Source organism: Sceloporus occidentalis, unplaced genomic scaffold (genome assembly GCF_023333645.1).
Source record: "Sceloporus occidentalis isolate IW3139 unplaced genomic scaffold, rSceOcc1.0.p SCAF_176, whole genome shotgun sequence".
In the NCBI taxonomy this organism is placed as follows: Eukaryota; Metazoa; Chordata; class Lepidosauria; order Squamata; family Phrynosomatidae; genus Sceloporus; species Sceloporus occidentalis.
This window is the reverse complement of record NW_028317156.1, coordinates 1,553,125-1,558,067: the sequence shown is the minus strand read 5'-3', so window position 1 is coordinate 1,558,067 and position 4,943 is coordinate 1,553,125.

The window sequence follows — 4,943 nt, the reverse complement described above, 5'->3', positions numbered from 1 at the left end:
GGATTAGTTAGACTAAAAACAAAAGGAATATATGTAGAAGAGGATAAAGGTTTAGCTGACTGCTATATATTTCTGTTCAGTTTTTACAGATGAAAATGAGGGAATGGGACCTCAGTTGGGAAAAAAAACTCAATCATTTGAAATATGTGAGTTTATCGAGGAGGAGGTTCTACTTCAGTTGTCTAAGGTAAAGACAAATAAGTAAATGGGGCCTGATGGGATACACCCCAAGTTATTAAGAGCTTGGGGGTGTACTAGCAAAGCCGTTAACTGATATATTTAACGAATCATTGGTAATGGGAGTTGTCCCTGGGGATAGGAAAGTAGCGAATGTTGTGCACATTCACAAAAAAGGCAGTAAGGAGGAGTCGGGCAACTACAGGCCAGTTAGTCTTACATCTGTAGTGGGGAAATTAATGGAAACAATGTTAAAGGAAAGGATTGTTAAACATCTGAAGTCACATGGGTTTCAAGATCAAAAACAACATGGGTTTTCCTCAGGAAGATCATGCCAAACGAATCTTACTGATTTTTTTGATTGGATGACTAAAGTAATTGATCAAGGTGGTGCAGTAGACATTGCGTATCTGGATTTCAGTAAGGCCTTTGACACTGTGCCATATAGAAGACTTATAAATAAACTGCAATCTCTGGGTTTAGATCCCAATGTTGTTGAATGGATTAAGGAGTGGCTAAGTGACAGACAACAGAGGGTTGTAGTCAATGGCGTATATTCTGAACAAGGTCTTGTTACCAGTGGGATACCTCAGGGATACTTTGACCCATTCTCTTTAATATCTTTATTAGGGATATTGCAGATGGTCTTGATGGACAGGTATGTTTATTTGCTGACGACACAAAAATTTGCAACAGGGTTGATGTTCCTGGAGGAAGAAGCCAAATGGCAAACAATCTAGGTAAACTGGAAAAATGGTCAGAGCTGTGGCAATTGGCATTTAATAGAGATAAATGCAAAGTAATGCACCTGGGGAATAAAAACCCAAGGGCAGAGTATAGAATATTTGATACTGTCCTAACCTAAACATGTGAGGAAAGGGATTTAGGGGTAATTATTTCTGAGGATTTAAAGGTAGGCAGACAATGCAGTAGAGCAGCAGGTAATGCTAGCAGAATGCTTGGTTGTATAGCAAGAGGTATTAGCAGTAGAAAGAGGGAAGTGCTCATGCCGTTGTACAGATCACTGGTGAGACCTCACTTGGAGTATTGTGTACAGTACTGGAGACCGTATCTCCAGAAGGATATAGATATGTTGGAGTGCAGAGAAGGGCTACTAAAATGGTTTATGGATTACAAGATAAACCTTACCAGGACAGGTTAAAGGATCTTAACCTATATAGCCTCGAAAAAAGACGTGACAGGGGGGATATGATAGAAACATTTAAATACTTAAAGGGAATCAACAAGGTAAATGAAGATAGTTTATTTAAAAGGAGAAATACTACCACAACAAGAGGACATAGTCATAAGCTAGAGGGGCAAAGGTTTAATGGTAACATCAGGAAATATTACTTTACGGAAAGGGTAGTGGACGCATGGAATAGCCTTCCAGCAGAAGTGGTATATGTTAATACAGTAAAGTCATTTAAGCAAGCATGGGATGGGATAGGCATAAGGCCAAGCTAGATATAGGATAAGGGCAAGTACTAAAGGAAAGTACTCAGAGGTTGGGCAGACTGGATGGGCCTACTGGTTCTTATCCGCCGTCACTTTCTATGTTTCTAAGTTCTGTTCTGTCATCATCCGCTGCTATGTCAGGGCGCTGGTATGTGGCTTCACAACCCTAGATGCCCACTGGGAGAGTGCTGTCTCCCTGCACCAGGCCCTGTCCAACTCCGCTACTGCACCGTAACTCCTGCACACAATCTCTCCCAGTCACTACTTTTTAGCCACACGGCTGGCAGATACACAAAGGAGCACTCTGGTGGGGCCAGGGGCGTCCCAGATATTTAGGGTTAAAGTCACGGGCACTGCTATGATTCCTAGCCACTTAACAGATCCAGACTAATACGGCTAAGCTCCGGTCAGTCACAGGGCAAGGGAAACAGGGATTCAATCGGGATGATAACATAAGGGTGTGATTATATTCCAGTGGGAAGGGGTAACAGGGGAAAACAACTCCAAAACAAGAAAAGGAGTCCTCTGCAGCTCATGTTTTGTGACTGTTGCGTGGGGGCAGAGGTCCGCAGCACTCTGCCCTGTTGCCAGCAGTTCTGCTGGGGCTGTCGGACCAGATGCTGTGGTGCTGTCCTGGCTGGTCTTTGGGGCTGTAGATAGGAGTGGGCAGACACAAGTGAGGTCACTAAACCTACAGTCTCTGGGGCAGGCTGTTGAGCGAGGTCTAACAGCTTTCTGTATGACTTTCCTAGCTCCCATTCTCGGATGGTTAAAAGAACAGTCCAGCTCAGCTCTCAGCCCAAGTTCGTCTGGAATACACAGTTCCCTGAAATTCTGGATGTTCTCCCTGGGAGAGCTTAATTAAATTCATATCCCTTCCTGCATTGCAAGACAAATCATCTAGTAGCAACTTAACAGACAAGAAGTATTAAAGTATGTATTGTGTATTTCATTGCATTATAGCCATTCTCTCTCTAGTATAATCATTTGATTATTAACCCCTTCAGTCCCAGGTGTTTTGGTACCTCAAAGCCCGGAGCAATTTTGCCATTTTTGTGGTTCAGCGATTATTTTCCTTACCTGCGACTAGTGTACTGTGACGGCCCTGGGTTAATAAGTGCCGTCCATAACATTTAATATGACCATCCAGGGCTAAAAAATACTGCTTGTATCAATTACTGTTTGAATGGTGTATTCCCATTCTATATATGTGCTGTTTATTGTCTACGCTCCATTCCCCTTCCCGTCCTACCACATCCATGTTTCACATGCCCTACCCATGGACTTCAGCCCTCGTAGCCCGGACAGCACCGTGGAGACTGGAGATCCCTGGTCGTTGGGGCTGCTAGAGAAGCGAAGATCAGCCGACGCGCCCCGCTCCTTATCTCTATTCTGTTACAAACAGGGCTCCGAGCGAGAGCACTGGCCAAATATGGCAGATTCACAATTCCTATGTCAATCCACGCTTAGCGCACAAGGCTTAGGCTGGGCTTTCAGCAGGGGGCACAAACAGCCGCGGCCGGGTGATTAAATGCTATTTTTTTCTTTTTTGGAGGACATGATGGTTCTTAAAAGAACCTTTGTGTAAAGAACTAAGTGGGAAAGCACACACCAGAGGTGCTCCAAGACCCCGCCCCCTTCTCACTTTTTGGGGGCTGCTTTTTTAGCCTTGGCCTTAGCGAGGCTTATGGCAGCCTTGGGCTTTGTGACCTTCTTAGTTGGGCTCTTGCCAGCTTTCTTCGCCTAAACAACCTAAGGCTTCTTGGGACTCTTGGCAGCAGCTTATGGTTTCTTGATCTTTTTCAAGCTTCTTCTTCACTCCAGCAGGGGCTTTCTTAGGGGCAACTTTTTTAGGCTTTACAGGAGTTTCCTTCTTCCTTGATGTCTTCTCTTTGCTCTCCAGCTGCTTCTTGTTCTTGTTCAGCTTAAAAGAGCTGGATCAGGGTCTTTTTAGACACCAGACCCTTGAGAGCAAGCTTCAGGCGGCTGTTATTCTTTTCTACATTGTAGCCGCCAGCAGCGAGTGCCTTTTTAAGAGCTGCGAGAGACACTCCGCTGCGCTCCTTGGATGCAGAGACTGCTTTCACAATAAGCTCGGAGACACTAGGACCGGACTTAACAGGGCGGCTTTTTGCAGCTGCCTGCTTCTTCAACTGTTTCTTGTTGGCAGAGGCTTCTGCTGGCGGAGGTACCGGGGAAGGAGCTATCTCAGCAATCTCAATGCCTGGATACCGCCACAAAACGGTTACAAACGCACGTAAACACGGCATTAAACTGGCAGAGGTTTGGCTTTTCTAGACGAGCTGCCGCATATTCATTGGTTCATGAGCGGTAGCCTGCGAGTCTATTATTGGAGGCCGTTTTTTGAAAACTCCCCAAGCGGTTTTTGAAAGGAAAATATACCGTATTTGCTCGATTATAAGACGAGGTTTTTTCCAGAGCAAATGCTCGGGTCATCTTATAATCAGACCTCAAATAGGTCTGACTATGAGACTAAGATCCAGATTCCCTGCAGCGATGCAGGGGACCTGGATCCTCCTGTGTATGCCCCCCCCCAACTTACCGGTGCTTCTGAGTCCCCGGTGCTTAGTCCGGACAGTGTTTAGAGCTCTACGCGATTCACGTAGAGCTCTACACGCTGCCCGGACTAAGCACCGGGGACTCAGATGCAGGGGACCTGGATCATCCTGTGTTATGCCCCTCCCCCAACTTATCGGTGCTTCTGAGTCCCCGGGGGGCACAGTGGCATTTAGAGGGTTAAAAGGCATTTCTGGGGCAGAGTGGCAAGCCTGGGGGCAGATGTGCATAACTGGGGGGGCAGGTTGAAAAAAAAGGAAATAAAAACTAAATATTTTTCTCAATCGTAGCTTTTATTAACAAACAATTGTTCACATAATTTACATGAATTAACATTTACTGGTAAAACTTTTTTCCTATAGGGTCGTCTTATATTCAGGCTTTTTCTTTTTTTCATAAAATTAATATTCAGATTTTGGGGGGTCATCTTATAATCGAGCAAATACGGTACTTACTTTTTGCGCGTAAACATCTCATCACACTTCTAATTTTAGATCCTAACTTCAAAGCAGTTGTATTTTCTACACCGTGGAGCCCCCCCCCAAAAAAAACAAAACAAAAACAAACAGCCATGAAACAGCACCCAAGAGGTGTGAAATAATAAATAAATAAAATAATGAATACAGATAATAAATAAATACTTTAATATCGCCTATTAAAGATGAATTTACCCTTAAGCTTAATCTATAAGTTTATATAACCCAATCATTAATAATGATTAATTATATTAA